Source organism: Nannospalax galili, unplaced genomic scaffold, assembly GCF_000622305.1.
Source record: "Nannospalax galili isolate Female #2095 unplaced genomic scaffold, S.galili_v1.0 scaffold571, whole genome shotgun sequence".
Classification (NCBI taxonomy): domain Eukaryota; kingdom Metazoa; phylum Chordata; class Mammalia; order Rodentia; family Spalacidae; genus Nannospalax; species Nannospalax galili.
In genome coordinates this window covers 2,350,761-2,370,128 of record NW_008330297.1, presented here as the reverse complement: position 1 = coordinate 2,370,128, position 19,368 = coordinate 2,350,761, and the positions used below count along the sequence as shown (strand labels likewise).

At 42.0% G+C, this 19,368-nt stretch overlaps 1 protein-coding gene across 8 annotated transcripts in view; it reads left to right on the top strand.

Annotated features, from left to right (window-relative positions):
* The window catches only part of Sgms2 (sphingomyelin synthase 2), a 100,691-nt gene that overhangs the window by 23,721 nt on the left and 57,602 nt on the right, over positions 1-19,368 (top strand). For 6 of the 8 annotated variants that reach the window (XM_008843663.3, XM_029568763.1, XM_029568756.1 and 3 more), the window contains exon 2: positions 12,537-12,648. The exons of the other annotated variants lie outside the window; for them this stretch is intronic. The gene's annotated coding sequence lies outside the window, so the exon portion shown is untranslated. The remainder of the gene's footprint in view (positions 1-12,536; positions 12,649-19,368) is intronic. 8 annotated transcript variants of the gene reach the window in all.

Sequence of the window (19,368 nt, the reverse complement as noted above, 5' to 3'; positions counted from 1 at the left end):
CCTGACATACAACTTGAGGGGTTATTTTGGCTCACGGTTTTGGTGTACAGTCCCTATGCCAGAGAAGTTATGGTGGCAAGAATGTGAGGCAGCTGGTCACATTGTATCCACGGTCAGAGGCAGAGAGAGAGGAGCACTAATAATGTAAGGAGGTCTGTCCACCACGACATGGCTGTTTAGTTTTATAAGACTTTGCCAAAATGCCATCTGAAGTGGGTGTATTGTCTACTGTTTTCAGCAGCAATGCATGAGAGCCTGCTGCTTGCTATCCTCACAAGACTTTGAGGGTGTTTGTTTGGGATTTTAGCTGGTAAACACCAGAGCAGTATCTTGTTTTAAAGTATAGTTCCCTGGCAACATGTGGTATTGAGCATCTTCTGATTATTTACCATCTAGATGTCTTCTTTGATGAAGATCTGTTCAGATGGTTTTTGTTTGGCTGTTTGATTGCTTAGTTATACTTATTTTATATTTTACGTATTATTTTTTTTTAATGTGTATGTTTTGCCTGCATGTAAGTGCACCGTGTGCATGTAATGCCCATGGAGACTGGAAGAAGGCATTAGACCCCTGGAACTGGAATTACAGATGGTTATGAACTGCTGTGTGGGTTCTGGGAACCAAAGCAGCAACCAGTACTCTTAATCGCTGAGTCATTTCTCCAGCCCTAATCGATTGGTTTTTTGAGACAGGGTCTTGCTATATAGCCTAGGCGGGCTCAAACTTGGAATAATCCTGTTCCAACCTCTTGAGTGCTGGGCTCACAGGTATGAACCGACACACCCAGTTTTGATCAGGTCTTTTGTACTTTAAACTGGGGTCATTATTTTCTTAAATTTTAGGAATTCTCTATATATTTCAAATTTAAATCCTCTGCTAGTTAAGTGTTTTGAAAGAAAAAATCTGGTCTATGAATTGTCTTCTCTTTTTTAAAAACTAATTTTTTAAAGCGTATATGAGTGTTTTACCTGCGTGTATGTAAATTCACTCATTCTGCAATGCCTGCAGAAGGTGTTGGATCCTCTGAGTTAAGGATGGTTGTTGGTCACCATGTGGATCCTGGGAGCTGAACCTGGGTCCTTTGCAAGAGCAGCTAGTGCTCTTAACCACTGAGCCATGGCTCCATCTATCTTCGTTCTCTTAATTCTTTTGTAGAGCAGAAGTTTCACATTTTAATGAAGTCCAGCTTATCAGTTTTTTCTTTATGTTTTGATGTTGTGTCTAAAGTCCTATTGCCAAATCCGCAGCATGTGGATTTTTCTTGTGCTATCTTCTGTCTTCTCATGCTCTCTGCATCAGTACCTATATTTATCTTCTTTTTGCAATGTGATGCCAGTTGCTGTAGCAGTTTGTTGAAAGTTCTCCTAAGAAACAGTGCTTCCAGGGTAGACTGAGTCTCAGAGGGGATGCTGAATTTCTGCTTGTTCCCTTGTGGTCACTCTGTAGATGTTTTGCTGTTTCGTAGACCAGATGGCTATCTGGAACACAGTGCACTCCTGTCCCCCACCGTTATACCTGAGAGTAGTCCTGTCCAGAACTCACTGCTTTGATGAGCATTCTATCATCATGCACGGGCCACTACACCAGCCATAGTAATTGAGCACTTGAAATATGGCCAGCAGGACCAAGGACGTGGATTTTAAGTTTGAATTTTGATTCATTGAAACTTAAGCAGCGTCATGTAGTTTCTGGCCATCGTATTGAAGAACCTGGCACTAGAATGTCAGAGCAAATCGGACAGACTGCCAGTCCACACTGTTTATTTGCTCCAAGTTCTGGATGAGTAGCTGTTATGCCTCAGGCAGAATCACTAGGTGCTGGGGTTCAAGGTGAAGAGTGAGGTTTGAGGTTTGAGGTTGAGTATGCTGAGGCCTTCAGAATTCAAATGGCTTTCTACAGTCTCAGGGCAGTGTCAGAATCCAGGTTGTCTGACTGTAGTACAGTAACCTTTGCCCCAGCTCTTCCCAAGCCCTTTTAATTCAGCACTCTCAATTTGAAGGAGGCTCACCGACTCGAACATTGTAACACTTTAGCTAAACTGTCATGAAGAACAAAATGAAGACCGGGAGGCCAGGGGTAGAGCACTTGCATGTGTGTGAGTCCCTTGGCTCAGGCCTCAGTACCGCACACGCCAAAAGAAAAGGAAGAGGAGTGGGAACAGCAGGGAAAGCGAACAGTGTGTCTGCTGGGAAGGACACACATTTTTTTGCTTGTTTGGAACTGGGATGTAAAACTGGGATCGTTTACTATCAAGTTCTTTTTCCCATGAGCTCTAAACCTCATACCTTTCTTGACGGTTTCACATTCTGAGATAAGGTTGCCATCCAAATGACCAAAGCCTGTTCATTAACCATGACAGTCTTTTTTTTTTTTTTCAACTTTAAAAAAAAATTTTGTTTATTTAAATTTTATATGTATGCGTGTATTGCCTGCATGCAGGTAAGTACACCCGTGTCGTGCAGTGCCCACGGAGGTCCAAAGAGACTGTCGGATCCTCTGGGACTGGAGTTACAGACAGTTGTTAGCTGCCATGTGGGTGTTGGGATTCGAACCTGGGTCTCCTGCAAGAACAACCAGTGCTCTTAATCACTGAGCCATCTTTCCAACCCAACAGTCTTAATGTTTACTCTTTTCATTGCCCTTCTCAGGATTGAGGGATAGGCCCTGTGTATGACTTAGAAGCTCAAGGTAAAAGTTTGCGGCTGATAGCCCAGTTGTGTCAAATCACCATCGTGACAGCTCAATTGAAATTTGAGTGGTACCTTAGGCTCACCAGCAGAACCCCCTTCCCCATATCCTGATGCTCCCCTCCTATCCCACTATTCATCATACCCTTCTTCCAGGTCATTTATCTTATCTTCCTCAAGATTCAGTTGTAAAAATTTCTAATATGTCCCTTAGCTCACTTCCTTATTTCTTCTTCCCTTTTTCCCAGTTATTTCCTGATGTTAATTATTTCTATTTGGACAGCAAGTAACTCTGGGTCTCTAAGAGCTCAATTTCTTTACTTCCATTTTGTGTACACACCACACACACACACACACACACACACACACACACACACACACAGAGCTTTCTTCAGAGGAATAAAATTGCTGTAGGTCGTGAGAAGGCTAGGGCACACAATTCCAAAATCACACAAGTAGAAACAGCAACGACAAAAAGGGACTGTGAATGTGGGAATATAATTCAGTACCAAAACTCTTGTCTGTCATGTATGATGTCCTGGATTTCATTCCTAATACCAGAAAGAGGGGATGCGGTAACTACAGGAATTGGATTATTAACCAAGTACTTGTAACAGAGGTTTTGGAAGAGACATAAGGACCTCCCTCAGTTCTTGTCTTCCTGAACGGATGAACTCAGTCAAGAGTCAGACCAGTTAAGTAGAAGTTTATTTAGCAAAGTAGCAGTTACATCAGTGGAGCTAAGCTGAGTATTTGGAAAAGAGATTAGAGTGGATTGACCCAAGGCAGGGAGCCCAGTGGGATTGGTGAGGACTTTAAAGAAGCCTTATGAATATCTATGAGATGGGTGTTAGAGCATCCAGGCCTTTAGGTCCTGGCAGAGCTGTGGGGAGGCCAGTAGCAGCAAGCACAGGGCCCTGCTGTCAGGGGTCAGGTCAACTTCAGTTATAGTCACACATTAATCAGCCCTGTTCTTCCTCTTACCTGGTCAGCTTGGTTCTCTAATGTTCAGCTGCAAAACCTTCTATTTACCTTGCTCAGTGCTTCCAACCCTCTGTTTTAACCTGACATTTAGCATTTATTTACACATTTGTTTTTATTGTAACACAATAGCCATTGAGAGCTCCTCTGCAATGAGTGAGAGTGAGACCTCTTTCTTGGATAGTTAGTGCAAGGTGAGCCCTCCTGAGATGCTCAGGACAGCTGTTCACAACTGTATTAACCTCCTGAGGTATATACACTGCAGGATTTTTGTCACCTTATAGTCCACATTCACTCTTGTCGCTCTGTCCTCCATCAGTGTCCCACCAGAGCAGAGCTGGGCTTCACCTGGCAGTTTCTACATGATAAGCCTCACCCACAGGCTAAATTTATTTCTCTCTTTGTATCTGTTGTTTCTTTCTTGTTTCATTTTTACTTTGAGCTTCATTTCTATTTTTTAGTTTTATGTTTATTATTTTTATGTGTGTGAGCATATTGCCTGCATGCAAGTGTACCTGTGTCGTGCAGTGCCCTCAGAGGTCAGAAGAGGGAGTCAGATCCTCCAGAACTGGAGTGACAGATGGTTGTTAGCTGCCATGTGGGTGCTGGAAACAAAACCCCGGATCCTCTGCAAGAGCAGCCAGTGCTCTTAACCACTGAGCCACCTCTCCAGCCCCTGCTTTTATTTTTTTTAAAGACAGGATCATGTATCTCAGGCTAGCATTGAGCTCACTATGTATCTGAGGTTGACCTTGAGTTCCTGAACCTCCTGCCTCTACCTCCCAAGTGCTAGGATTACAGGCAGGTCCACCGTGCCTGGATTCACTTCTATTTTCAAACATGGGATTTACTTGAGCAAGAATACTAATCATAGTAAATATGTACATTCTGCTTTACCAACTGTATAATTAAGCTGTATTTAAGTGGCAAACTGCTTTGCTACTTGGTGGTCTCACAAGTGCCATCTTGCTCCAAAGAAAACTTTTAAGATACTAAGAATGAATAATTTTGTTTAATAGTCCCCATCGCCCAACATGTAGTGAACACAAACAAAAATGAGGTTTACCATTGCTGTCCTTAGTATATAGTGACATTAAACAGACTGTTTATCATAATAAGCCTTTTTCTTTTCTAGAGACTTACTATAGTAGCTGATATTTAGGAATCTGTTTTGGAAATTTGGTCCCATTTTCTTCTTCTTTTGCAAATAGCAACCTCTGTTTAAAATTTGAAGCAGGCTGGAGAGATGGCTCAGCAGTTAAGAGCTCTGACTGCTCTTGCAGAGGACCCAGGTTCAATTCCCAGCACCCACATGGCAGCTAACAACCATTTGTAACTCTAGCTCCAGGGGATCCAACACCCTCTCCTGACCTCCACAGGTGCACTTTACATACATGCAAGTAATACACTCATACACATAAACTAAAAATAATAAAATTTGAAGTGGGGCATGGTGGCTGGTGCGTGCCTTTAATCTCTGTGCTGGGGAGGCAGAGGCAGAGGCAGGTCGATCCCTTCGAGAAGGCCAATCTGATCTATGTAGCAAGTTCCAGAATAGCTGGGGCTACAGAGAGACTAGATCTCTCTATAAAAAAAAAAAAAAAAAAAAAAAAAAAAAAAGAAAGAAAAAGAAACTTTGATGCCTGAATAGATGAAAGTAAAAGTCATTTATAAATCTATTTTCTTTTGTCATACTTATATTTACATGTGCAACTTTTTTTTGGTCTTTTTGAGAAAGGGTCTCCCAGTAACCCCAGCTGGCCTGAACTCGCTGTGTAGACCAGGCTGGCCTTGAACATCTGCCTGCCTCTGCTGGAATTAAAGGCATGCACCACCGCGCCTGGCTATATGTGCAACTTTAAGAAACAGGATATAGTCAGACACCTGTCATTGTTCTGTGTTACGAATATAGCACAAACCACATGGTAAAGGAGTATTTAATTACTCCATTGTATTTACCACAGTTTAATCAATCAATCCCTTAACTATCACATACACAAGTCTTTAATTTTTCTCTGTTCTTAACATGTCCTGGATAATATTACCAGCTAAATTTTTGTTCATATTTGCAATATCTAAAATTAATTTTATTAATCAGCTGAAAAGCAGCTTGATAATTTTATTTCTTTTTAGAGTATTTAGCATGTGAAAAAAATAGTATTTTTAAAAATTTGAGTTTTTACTCACCAGTCAAGTTTAAATAAACACTTTTTTTTTTTGGTTTGTTTGAGACAGGCTCTCCGTGTAGCCCCAGTTGTCCTGGAACTTGCTATGTAGACCAGGCTGGCCTCAAACAAAGATCCACCTGCTTCTGCCTCACAAGTGCTAGGATTAAAGGCATGTGCCACCAACCCAGCCTAAATAGACACTTTTTCAATGTCAATGTTGAAGTATAAAAAGGGTATTTTCTTTTGTTAAAAAAAGATTTTAAGGGAGTAGAGAGATGGCTCGGTGTTTAAGAGTCCTGGCTGTTCTTGCAGAAGACCCAGGTCGAGTCCCAGCACCCGCATAGCAGCTAACAACCATTTCTGACAGCCACAGGCATTGCACAACACGGGTGCACTTACACACATACAGGCAATATGCTCATATACATAAAATAAAAATAATAAAATATTTTTAAAAAACAAGGGGGATAAAAATTTTTTTAAGTGGTTTATTTTTCACTGTTAGACTATGCAGCATCCTTATGACTTCCTCTGAAGAGTTTAGAGGTTTGAGTGTAATAATAACAACTTTGTGTCATGGGGGGGAAAGCCAGATTGAGTCAGGGGGAGACCTCACAGACACTATAGAAAGCCCAGATTATAAGCTGTGGGGTTGTAATATATCCTAAAACCTTCTCTCCGGACTTGGAAAATGAATAGACAACTGGCCCCTATTCCTGGGATGGTTTGGATGTACTCTGTGTTGGGCAGAAGGAGGTACAGAGTGGCCTTTCAAGGTATTTTAAATTTAAGAGTCTATAATTAGAAAAGACAGTTTGAGTTCTTAGAACAATTTTACATGAGTTGCACCGCCTGTATTAGTGGCTCACTCCTCTGCCCTCCTTTTCTCCATGCTCTTCAGTATGTATTATGGGCTTCACCTCTGAAAATTTTGAGTGTCACATTTGTAGGGCAATTTCAAAGCAGTAAAATACTGCCGTTCCTCTCCCTCTTCATAAATTATTTCAGTGACTTCTGATCTTTCTTGCAAAGAAAGAGCTGACTAGTGACTATGTATTTTTTTAATGTGTATGAGTACATTGCCTGCAAGCAAGTGCACCCATGTTGTGCAATGCCTGTAGATGTCAGAAGAAGAGGGTTCAGATCCCCTTGGAACTGGAATTGCAGGTGATTGTCAGCCCCCATGTTGATGCTGGAAACCAAACCCAGGTCCTCTGCAACAGCAGCCACTGGTCTTAACTGGTGAGCCATCTTTCCAGCCCCATGACTATTTTCTTGAGATAAGGTCTCCCTATATTGCCCAGGCTAACCCCTAGTTTGTGATCCTCCTGTCTCAGCTCCCAAGAGCTGGGATTACAAGCATGTGCCACTAAGCCCAACTTTTTTCTTCTTTTTTATTTATTGAATTTTTGTGTGTTTCATACACAAAATCATCTTTATACCCCCTTCTGCTTTGGCACCCTCCCATACCCCCCCGACTAGAGTTTATACATTTGTGTTAAGGCCTCTCATGTAAAGTTACTGTCCCCAGATGTCCTTCAGTGCAAGTTCATCCACTGGGATTTAGTCAGCCTACCTAGAGTCCCTTCCTTTAAGAAGATAAATTTTCCTCACCCAGCAGTAATCAGTTGTCAATAATTCTTTGACTAAGACTGGGACCTGGTATTCTTTTCCACAGGTCTGTGCTGGATTTTTATCTGCCTAAGTTTGCCTGGGTCTTGTGCATGCTGATACCATTGCTATAGATTTGTATGAGAAGGGTCCCAGGCACCTGTAGAACTGTTTCCATATGGTCATGTACCTCCTCCCTGGCTTTTACAATCTTTCCGCCCCCTCTTGTGCAATGGTCCCTGAGCCCTTGGTGGGTGGATTTTGATATAGGAGTCCTGTCCAAGGACCCACGCTCTGCAGACTCTTATTCTCTGCATTTTGGTCATTTGTGACCCTTTGCATCTCTGGTCCTCTGTTGCATGAGGGAACTTCATTGATGAGAATTGAAAGATGCATTAGTGTTCTCTTCATCCCTTGTTCTGTGTTCCATGAGTCTTGGGTATAGAGGTTGTATCCTAGATATGCCACTTAGACTTGGCCATTTCACAGACAATCTGTGTGTGACCAGTTGTGGAACTCTGTAATTATCTCTGTCTCTTGGAAAAGAAGCTTCTTTGATGGGTGTTAACTGGAATACTTGTCTATAAATTTAAGGATCCATATTTTGCACATAGTAAGAAATTACATTTGTCTAGGGATGTGACAGCCTTGGGGTTTTTTCTAAGATCTATGATCTCTCCAGCTTTGTATATTTGGCTAGGTTTACAGTACTGCACATGAGTTTCCTCCCACTGAGTGAGCTTTATGTCCAATTAGGTTCCTGTTGATTACCCCCAAGTTAAAAGTGCCACTATTACACCTATGTCGTTTGCTATGCTGGTTATTGATGTGGTTTTTAGGCCTTGAAACTGGGGTTGGATCATCGATTGATGTTCTCCCTTAGCAGCTTTCATAGTGTTCTCCAAAACTATGAGAGCCGCCTTCGGGGAGGTGGCTTCCAGGTCAGTTCCCACTCCATTGCTCCAAATCCTGTGTCCAAAGCATGTCCTGTCTTCAGCAGTAGGGTCTTACCATCAAGTTCTGGGAGGCCATCAAAGGCTGTGGCAATAGCCTGTGTAATTTTGGGAGTCTCTTGGACTACCCTGGCCAACAACTCAAAGGAAGGTTTCTCCTGCCCAGCACTGTTTTTTGTAATGTAGCCTTCAGCTATACTCACAGACTCATGTAGGGATATTGTATGTGTAAGTTTTCAGTAGGTTTTTGGACTAATACAATTCCCTCTGGTTTTTTTATACTAGCTAGGCACTATTTATCTCTCCTCTTTCTCTCCCTGTCTTATCATCCCTCCCTACCCTCCCCATTTAAAGCATCCCAATTTTCCCCATTTCTCCCTGATAATTCCTGTCTGCTGTGGTCCCACCTCTCTTGAGCTCCTTCTTCCCCTTTATTCCCATAGTTCTTTGCGTAGCTCTCCTTCTCTCCTCCCCTTTAACTACCCCTGTTTTACACATGTGTCCCTTAGAACACTTGTCTTCTCACCTGGGTTCCTTCTTTCCCTTTACCTCCCTGGTTGCCTTCCATTTTCCTCTTTCCTGCAGTTACATCAGGATCTGTATAAGGATTTCTAGAAGCTGTTACACTAAGTGAAGTAACACAGACTCAGAAAAACAACAACAAAAACAAATGATGTATGTTCTCCCTCATTCGTGGATCCAAGCCCAAATTTTAAAATATGGCTTTTAGTGGGAAGCTACTCAGTGAGCAAATACTTATGTGCAACCATCAGTCCTGTGAGGCTTCATGTCTAAACCCCAATAGTACAGCTCTTCCTTGTGGAGCTTATAGTCCCACAGAAAAAGTAGGGAAATTTTATCTAACAGTTGACTAAATCATTGCAATTAGGGAGCTGCTGGATGAAAACAAAATGTGGAGTATCATCGCAGTGGGGGGTCATGAAAGGCTTCTAAGGCGCTGAGGTTTGTTATGCACAGGGGCTAACCTGGAATTCTGTTTCCATTGTGGAACACTGTATGCTGTGCCTGAGAACCACAGTAGAATCATCTATGTGTGCTTTCTGTAGCAATACCCCATGTGGATTATAATTCACATCATTGCTCTAGTCAGTTAACTATCTCAATACCATTTCTACCATCAGCGGAACAGTGTGCTTAGCTCAGTAAAATGGAAAAGTCTGACAAACTAGGACATGCTTAGTCCCAGGACTGTGTGGAATAGTCACGGAAGTTCAGCACATCATGGCATCCTTATACAGTGTGGGAATATCTGAAAGGCCACAGGCTCCCTTTCCGATAAGGTTTGTTCTCTAAATAGTCTTTTAGAGAAAGCTCACCTGTTGTCCGTTTTATAATAAAGAATGTCTTAAGAGCTTAGCATCTGCATGACTGACACAAGTAGGAATATTCTTCTGAGTTATTTAATCCCCTGAGATGCTAAACTGCCAGAGGGTGACTCTCAGATCCATTAAACTGAAAAACAGAAGCATTTCACTACACTGAGTTATGAGTGCTTTCATATGGCTGTATTTCAGCCGTCTCCCCATGTTAGAGGATTTGGCCTTCTAATCTGGCACCATCTCCCCCTTGCTCTGGCTGTGGGAATAGAGGTGAGGGTAGGCAAGGCTCTCTGTGTAGTTCTGAGGGTCACATGACCTTGGCTTCCTGTGCATTGAAATGAGAAACTATGATGGGGTCTTAACGATGGCGACCTGGCTCACTGTTGCTCATGCCTCTTGAGACCCGAAGAAGTAGTATTAAGGCTAAGTGTCAGCAAGGGTCTCCTTAAAGTGAATAGAGATAGGCATTCTCTCTCTTGCTCTCTCTCTCTTTCTCTCTCTTGCTCTCTCACTGTTTAAAATTTTGTGGGTTCTTTGTTTTTTTGCTATAGAAGCAAAAGAGCTTAGAGCCAAACACATCCCAATTTAAGTCGTTTTAAAAGATTTTATGAGTAAGCTATCTTTGGTCTATCTTGATTTTATTCATTTACTAAATACATGTAATATTTACTATGTGCTAGGTGCTATTCCGGTGTTACGAATTCCTCCAATTAATAGAAAATCTTCTAAGGGGACCTTATGATGTTGGTGAGCATATTGCCCAGTTTATAGAGGACACTGAAGCACAGGGAGGTGTGGCGATGTCTTCGGCATTCTTCATGCCCAGGTCTCCCTGTGCATCTGTGATTAGAACCTCTGCTCTGTATTGGCCCAGCTTGGTCTGTACTTTCCCTCCACTCTCCGAGTAGTTTATTATTTATTCCTTTATAAAGTTGTCCGTGGAACATAATCTTCAAATTAAAATTAACTGCAGAACTGTGACACTATTTGTGCTGGTTAGTTTTTTTGTCAAACCATCTGGGAAGAGGGAACTGCAATTTTGAAATTATCTCCAGTCAGATTGGCCTGTGGGCATGTCTGTGAGTGGTGCCATCCTTAAGCAGGTGGGCTGGGCTGCATAAGAAAAGTAACTGAGCAAACCAGGAAACAAGCTAGTAAGTAGTATTCTTCCTGGTCCCTGTGTCAGCCTTGGCTCCAGGTTCCTATCTTGAGTTCCTGCCTTGGATTCCCTAGATGACTCATTGTAACCTGTAAATGAAAATAAACCCTTTCCTCCCCAAATTGGTTTTGGTCAGTGTTTCATCACAGCAACAGAGTAGCAAACTAGAACACAACTTAAATGCCTTTTCTGCCTGTGACCCCACTCTGGGATGTGTGTACAGAGTCTTTGGAACAGTAAGCATGAATTTGCATTCTATATCCACTCATTTTACCTATTTTCCTTTTTGGCAAGGACACACACATTAAGTCTGACTAGATAAAAGACACCTTGCTTGTCTGTGCTGCTGAGTACGACCTAGAAGATGATAATATTGCTAACAGCAATACTGTGTTATGGAACACTTTTAATTTCCCACTGACTTAAATTGCATGAGAGCAACTGTCTGCATTCATTTGAGTTATCTGTGCTAGGAAACAAAATGTACAGTTTATCAATGCCCTAGAAAGCCCTAAAATGCAAAGAAGCTCTGAAGTGTTGAAAGTGGAAGCATGACTTTCTAGAAAGACCAGTGTGGAGATGGCAGCCAGGAAGGGCCAGGGGGCTGTGGATGGCCTGGGGTGGGTTTGCTGACTGCCCAAGCAGCTGTGTACGCTTGCGAAGAAAGGCCATCTTGCTGCTGGCTCCCTACTTTGAGAACACTTACTTTACCCTCACAGGAAGCTCAAAGCATTCCTGTGTCCCCCCCACCGCCCCCCAGTTGCTGAGCTATCTCAGCTTTCTCTTTATGGATTCGCCTATTCTGCAAATTTCTGTACGGTTCATCGAAATGCAATCCTGAGCTCTGTGGTCTTTGTGACTGGCTTCTTTCACTTAAAATAATGTCAAGGTTTATCTGTACTGTAGCCCGTGCCAATACACCATTCCTTTTTATTGCCAAATAGTAGTTTAGTGTGTGGATATTCCACATTTACATATTTATCAATTGGTGAACATTCGGGTTGTTTGGTTACTATTATGAATAATACTATGAATACGCCTATACAAGCTTTTGTATGTATGTTTGTATTTTTCTTCGGTAAATGCCAAATAAGTGACAAATTCATTTCCAAAAGCTGCTTTTTGCATATGTGAATGTGTGTTGTATGTACATGTGTGCATGCAGGCCAGAGGTTGGTGTCACGTGTCTTCCTTGATGGTTCTCCATCTTATGTGGAAGTCTCTTTCTTGAACCCAGAGCTTGCCAGTTTGACTAGTCTTGCTTTCTCTGGTGATCCCATCTCTACTTCCTGAGGGCTGGGATTCTGGGCCGGCTGCCATGCCCAGCCAATGTTCATGTGGGTACTGGGGATCCAAACTCTTGTCTTAATGCTTTCATGGTAAGCACTTAACCCACTGAGCCATCTCCCTCTTCCCTCCAGCATCTTTGGTTTTTGTTTTGTTTTAGTTGTTGTTTTGGTCTTTTTGAGACAGTCTCCCTGTAGCCCCAGCTATCCTGGAACTCACTATGTAGACCAGGCTGGCCTTGAACTCACAGAGATCCACCTGCTTTTGCCTCCTCAGTGCTGGGACTAAAGGCATGTGCCACCACACCTGGCCTCCAGCATCATTCTTAACCTGATTTTCCCCCCTTTTAGAGCCGCATCCTCTGGACCTGCACCACTGTTCTCAGAAGGGATCTGAGAGGACACAGAGTATTGCCTATTGCCAGGACCAAGGTGGGATTTCCTGTGCAGCCTTCTGCAAATGGTAGGTTTGGTGCTTTCTGGTGCTCTGTCACCAGCATGTCCTGCTTCAGCTGAGGTTAATTTCCACCAGTTCCCTGAAACTTTCCAGTTAGATACTGCACAGGTACCTTAATTCAGGAAGCTCTTATTTTACCCTCAATGGAATCTGACTGTTCAGCTCTTTCAGGTAAGTGGCTATTCCCTCACTCACTGATGTTTTAAATGACAATGAGGGACATAGCAGATAACACCCAGTAACTTTGAGTTACTATTTGTTTTAATTTGCTTTCTATTGCTGTGATAAACACCCCCCCCTCCCCAACTAAAAGCAAGTGGAGGAGGAAAGGGTTGATTTCGGCTTACAGTTCCATCATTAAGGGAAGCCAGAGCAGGAACTAAAGCAGAAACCTGGAGGCAGGAACTGAAGCAGAGACCATGGAGGAACACTGCTTGCTAGCTTGCTTCTCAGACCTGCTCATCTACTTTTCTTATACAGCCCAGCCCACCTGCCTAAGGATGGCACTGCCCGCAGTGGGCTGAGCCCTCCCACATCAATCAGCAATTAAGAAAATGCCTCACAGACACAACTACAGCCAATCCAATGGAAGCATTTCCTCAGCTGAGGTTGCCCCTTTCCAGGTAACTCTAGTTTGTGTCAGGTTGAAGAAACTAACCAGCACACTACTGTAAGGATATGCTGAGTTTTCTGCCCCGGCTGAGCATTATGAACGGCTTGTGGCACAAAACCCCTCTAACATACACGAGCCAGCTCTACCCGGGTATAGCACAGAGACAGTGTGAACCTCAGGCCTCTGCCTAGACTCCTGAAATTAAGAATAATTTTAGTCTTGAAAGTAAAAGTAACAGTTGCATCTTCAGCACAGAAAACTTTGTTTCCTCCTTGTAGCTTTGGGACACATTATGCTTGGGGCTCATTTGACCCCTCTGGGAGCCATTCTTTTTTTGCTTTTGGTCTTTTTGAGACAGGGTCTCCCTGTAACCTCAGCTGGCCTGGAGCTCACTATGTAGAACAGGCTGGCCTTGAATTCACAGATACCTACCTGGCTCTGCCTCCCCAGTGCTAGAATTAAAGGCGTTCGCCACCATCCCAGCAGGAGCCATTCATTATCACTACTAATGTGTAGTGTTGGCCTAGAAAGGCTTCAGCCTTCACTGGACCATGTAACTAAAGGTAGCTTTTAAAAAATGTATAATTTTAAAATGTGATTTTTGGGGGCTGGAGAAGATAGCTCAGCAGTTAAGAACACTGGTTGTTCTTGCAGAAGACCTGGGTTTGAATCCTAGCACCCATATGACAGCTAATGACTGTCTGTAACTCCAGTCCCAGGGGATCCTACAGCCTCTTTTGATCTTCATGGGCATTGCACGACACTGGTGCACTTACCTACATGCAGGCAATACACGCATACACACAAAATTAAAAAAAAATTTTTAAATATATGAACAGCTAAGGTTCTTTGTCCTATACAACACTCTGTAGGCTTGTCTTCTCTAAAATTCAAAATAATTCTGAAATTCAGAATAGTTCTCGGAATGCTGCTAAGCTGAGAATGCCCCTTCTACTGGGCTGATACTAGGAATGGCAAGTATTTCTAAATACTGGACACCGATGCTGTGTCTCCCTTTGTATGCTAGTGTCTGCCCTATAGAAACTGGATGAAGAAAAGACTCCATTTACTCAGTGGACACTTACTGAACAAGTTCTGTGTGCCAGGCGTTCTTTTCAGTGTTCAAATAAGACTGCAAACAAAACAGAACCCCTACTTCCATGGAGCTTTCAAAAATGCCCCATGTAATCTCCATAAACAGCTGGGGACAGGGAGCGGGCCACAGAGAACTGGGCACTGCCGAGCTGTCCTGGGAAACACCCCTTCAGCATGGCAGGTAAATGAAGTGGAGAAGGCAGGAGCTGGAATCTGCTTTGGAAAATAATGCAGTCTTGTGCTGTGGACAATTGCAGACTTTTGGAAATTTACCAAAACAAGCAAAAATGAAGTGCTGGGTTAATAAAACTTGAGCTTGAAAGAGAAAGGATTCCTTTTCAAGTACACTATGTTTTATTCATTTCTGTTGTGGGGAGGGGGTTCTTTTTGAGACAGGATCTCCCTGTAGCCCCAGATGGCCTGGCACTTGCTATGTAGACCAGGCTGGCCTCAATCTCACAGAGATCTGCTTGCCTCTGCCTCCTGAAAGCTAGCACTAAAGGCTTGTATCACCACGACTGGCTTTTATTAATTTCTTTTCAAATACTCAGAATTAGCCTAAATTTTGCCTCTGCCACATACCCCTCCCCCCGGCTTCCGTTGTCAATGTCGAAAGTATCCTTTCAGAATTCCTTTATGCACAGCTAAGCAAATGAATTTACATTCACCTCCTTCATGATGTAATAAATGTGCAGTGTGGATACTATATTCTTTGCAATGCCTATCTTCCAACTATATGTAGGGAAGTTTTACAAATCAGAGCTTCCTCTTATAAAAACAGTCACAGAGTTATCCATTGTACAGTTATACCACAGTGTAAATAGTGACCCATTGATGAACATCTGGGTTGTAGCCAGCAGACACTAAACAAGGCTGGGATAAAAGCTGCACGTTACTTTCCATGTATGCAATTATATCTATATAAACTTGCAAAGATGTGTGTAGTGTGACAGGCATCTTTAATTGTCCTGCTGGGTGAGGGGGTGTGCTGATGTCCCTATTAGAAACTTGTGAGAGTACCTGTTATCAGGGTCTGATTAAATGATTTCTCAGACTTTCTTCAATTTATTAATACTATTTATTCAGATTTTTCATCATTTAAAAAGAAAATGCTTGGAGAAGGAAATAAGACCTGAGCTTCTTAAAATCATGTGTTGCTAGAGGGTCATTTTTAAAAATTGTTTTTATTGAATTTTTGTGTATTTCATACAGAACATCTTAAACATTCTTAGTCATCTTTATACCCCCATCCCTACTGGCACCCTCCCATAGCCCCCACTGGAACCCATATACACTGTCATCCCTGTTAAGGCCTGCTGTGTCAAGTCAGTGTCCCCAGACATTCCCCAGTGCAAGTCCATCCACTGAGTCTAGTCAGCCTATCTAGAGTCCCTTGTTTTAGGAAGGTCAGCTCTTCTTCATCTGGCAGCGATCAGTTGCCAATATTTCTTCAGATAAGATTGGGGTCTGCTGTGCATTTTCCCAGCTTCATTAATGAAGCTCCCTCATGCAGTGGAGGGCCAGGAACACAAAAGGTCACAAATGGCCAAAGCATAGAGATCAAGAGTCTGCTGCTGAATGCTGGTCCTTTGACAGGACTCCTGTATTAAACTTCACCCACCCAAGGTTCAGGGACCATCAAGGAAGAGGGGGCAGGAAGACTGTCAGAGCCAGGGAGGAGGTGCGTGACCTCCTGTATGACCTCTATGGAAACAGAGTCCTAGAAGTTCCTGGGACCCTGCTCATATGATTCTATGGCAACGGTGTCAGCATACACAAGTCCCATGCAAACTCAGGCAGAGGGTCATTTTAAAAAATATTTTATTTATTATTTTTTAATTTTATGTGAATGAGTGTATTGCCTGCATGTGTTCAAGTGTACCCATGATGTGCAGTGCCCACGTAGCTCAGAAGAAGGTGTCGAATTCCCCTGAAACTGTAGTTATGGTAGACTTTTAGTTGCCATGTGGGTTCTGGGAATCGAACCTAGGTCCTCTGCAAAAGCAGTCAGTGCTTGCAAAAGCAGTCAGAGATGCTGAGCCATCTCTCCAGCCCCATCATTTTTTAAAGGGCCCACCAATAGCCATTTTAGATTTTTCCTTTAAAAATGTTTTCTATTCTTTGATGGTTTCATATGCGTCTATGATGAGTGAACCTTGGTCATTTCCACACCCCACATCATGCGTTCTCACCCCCCTCGCACTCCCATGGAACCCGCTTCCCAGTGAATCCATTTCCTACATTTGTGTCTTTCATTTGTCCTCTTTTTTAATGTATATTTTTATTGAATTTTTGTGGATTTCATACAACACATTTTAATGTGTTGATTTAGATCTCCCCTATCTGCACCCTCACACCCTGCCCACAGGATTCCACGAATTCTGTCTTATGTGTTAAAGCCTATCGTGTCCCATTTGTTTTCTGTTTTATGACCTACTGCATTTGATTAGGGTTGCTCCAATGAGCATGGGTGGGAGACTATTATTGGATCACGGACAAATTACTAGTGGCTACACCACTGAAGGAAATGACTTCTCCTCCCCCAGCAACCATTAACTGCCAATAAGCTCCTCTTTTTTTTTAAAATTTATTTTTATTTTTATTTGTGTGTGTGTGTGTGTGTGTGTGTGTGTGTGTCTGTCTGTCTGTCTGTCTGTCTGTCTGTCTGTGAACGTGTGTGCAGATGCCTGTAGAGACCAGAAGAGGGTGTCAGATCCCTTGGAACTGCTGTTATAGGTAGTTGTGAGCTGTCTAACATGGGTGCTGGAAACCCAAAGTGGATCCTCTGCAAGGGTAGCAAGTGTTCTTAACTGCTTGGTCATCTCTCCAGCCCTGTTTTGGTTTTGTTTTTCTACTTATTTTTATTTCATGTGCATGTTTACTGTGCCTACGTGCGGTAGATCCCCTGAAACTGGAGTTATAGATGGTTGTTAGCCACCTTGTTGGTGCTGGGAATAGAGCCCGGGTCCTCTGCAAGAGCAGCCCATGCTCTTAACTACTGAGCTATCTCTCCAGCCCCACTCTTTTTTGTATTTGGTTTTGTTCTGTTTTGATTCAGAGTCTCACTAAGTATGCACGCCATGCTATGTAGTGCAGGGTGGCCTTTCTCTGCTGGGTTTATAGGAGAGCACCACAGTGCCCAGATCTAAGGTGTTATACTTTAAATTCTTTAAATCTACAAGATAAAAGTGCTTCCCAGATGCACAGTGGACTTAAGTGACCTACTAAGAGTAAGAATTTTGTTCCCAAACTCTGTCCTTTATTGCAGCTAATTGAAATAAGTTGATGTACAAAACTGAGCTGGCACAAAGGACCAGAGACTCCTATCTGTAGAAAGTCCTGCTTCTGAGGTGGGTCCTTCCCCTGACAACTTGGAACTTACACTTGGGGAAGGTCCCCACCACCCCCTGATGGGAGTGGTTCACTGTCCCTACATTATTTGTACAAAGAGTAAGGTTTATATTGAGCACCTGCTTCCCTGATGGGAGTGTGGGACTGTTTGTGTCTGGCAGAGTGTGTAAGTGACCAGCTTGAATGAAAACCTTAGGCAGTGACTCTAACAAGATGCCCTGGTCTACAGCATTTCTTACCTTCAGTGTTGCTGTTGCTAAAGAATCAATGAGTCCACTTGGATGGGACCCAAGGGTCCATTTTCCTGTGCTGACTTTCCTTTGTATCCTTTTGATATGGTCAGTCATATGTATAAAGCTTACCAAGCACTGAATTCTCGGAGGCCTTCCAGTGAGTCTCTGAACTGAGGGTGTTCATGAGTGCTCAGGACAGTCAGTATGACTAAGATATTAATATTCTATCCACTGTATCACTGGTGAATGAAACAAATAGTCTAACACATAACTTATTTACTTTGCACACCAGACCTTGACTTTTCAGTCTGTGGCTTATTATAAAACATGTAGTCTTTTGGATTTCTGAATAGTGATTTAGCACTTACACCTGAGAAACCGAAGAGCAAGACAGCTGCCCAGGTGTCGCATGGCGTTAGCTTAGTGTAAAGCCTCACAACCGGCTCTTTGGCTTCTCAGTGTTTCTCTTTAAGCTTAAAACCTTCTTGCTTCAGTTTTCTATCATTTGATTGTTAAACAGATTTACTCAAGTCCTTCTGTATTGCTAGCCTTAGAATTTTAGTTAAACAATCTGATTTCCTAGTTATGCTTTGATTCCGAAGCTTATCTGCTGATAAAATCTGTCTTATAAAATTCACATTAGGGGCATATTACGGCCCACTGGATCTGGTGCATACCTATTTGCAGAGCCCAAAGCCTGAAATAAAACTATTATATAATCATGTTGCATTAGCATCCTGTTTAGCATTTTTAAATATTCAAATAGGAATTTGGTAAATGTGTCACTGATTTATTTGTTTAAAGTGCTGCTCCTAAAGGAATTAAGATGGCTTCTAAAGAGTTTATTTTAATTAATTTTTTTTCAGTTTTTTCATTCATTTTTATTGTATGCTAAAATTATTTTTACTTTTTGGCATGGCTGCTTAAAATATACAGGTACATATTTAGAAATGTGAACATTTTGTTGACATATTAAAAGACCTGATAAATATATACTGCCTTATAAACTTGGATTCTCTAAACAGCTTAAAATCTATTGAAATGATATATTTAAATCTATTAAGTGCTTCTTAAAACCTTAAAATTTTAATTGTTTATATAAAACAACATTCATTAGAGTCATAGGATAAATATTCCACTAAGCTATAGAATTCAATGTTATATAAACATTGATTTTGGTGGGAATTTCTTTCCATAACAGGCGCTAAATAAATATATGTATTGATTAAAATTTTATTTAATTTATATAATAGTAATAGTCATGGGTGATTTCTTTTACAAATATTCTTTTTTTTTTTAAGGAATATTTTTATTATTCCAAGGAGAGGCAATTTTTAACACATTTTTCCAGAAATAACTTGAAGCAGGTTACATAAAATATATATATATTATATATATATATATATATATATACACACACACACACACACACAC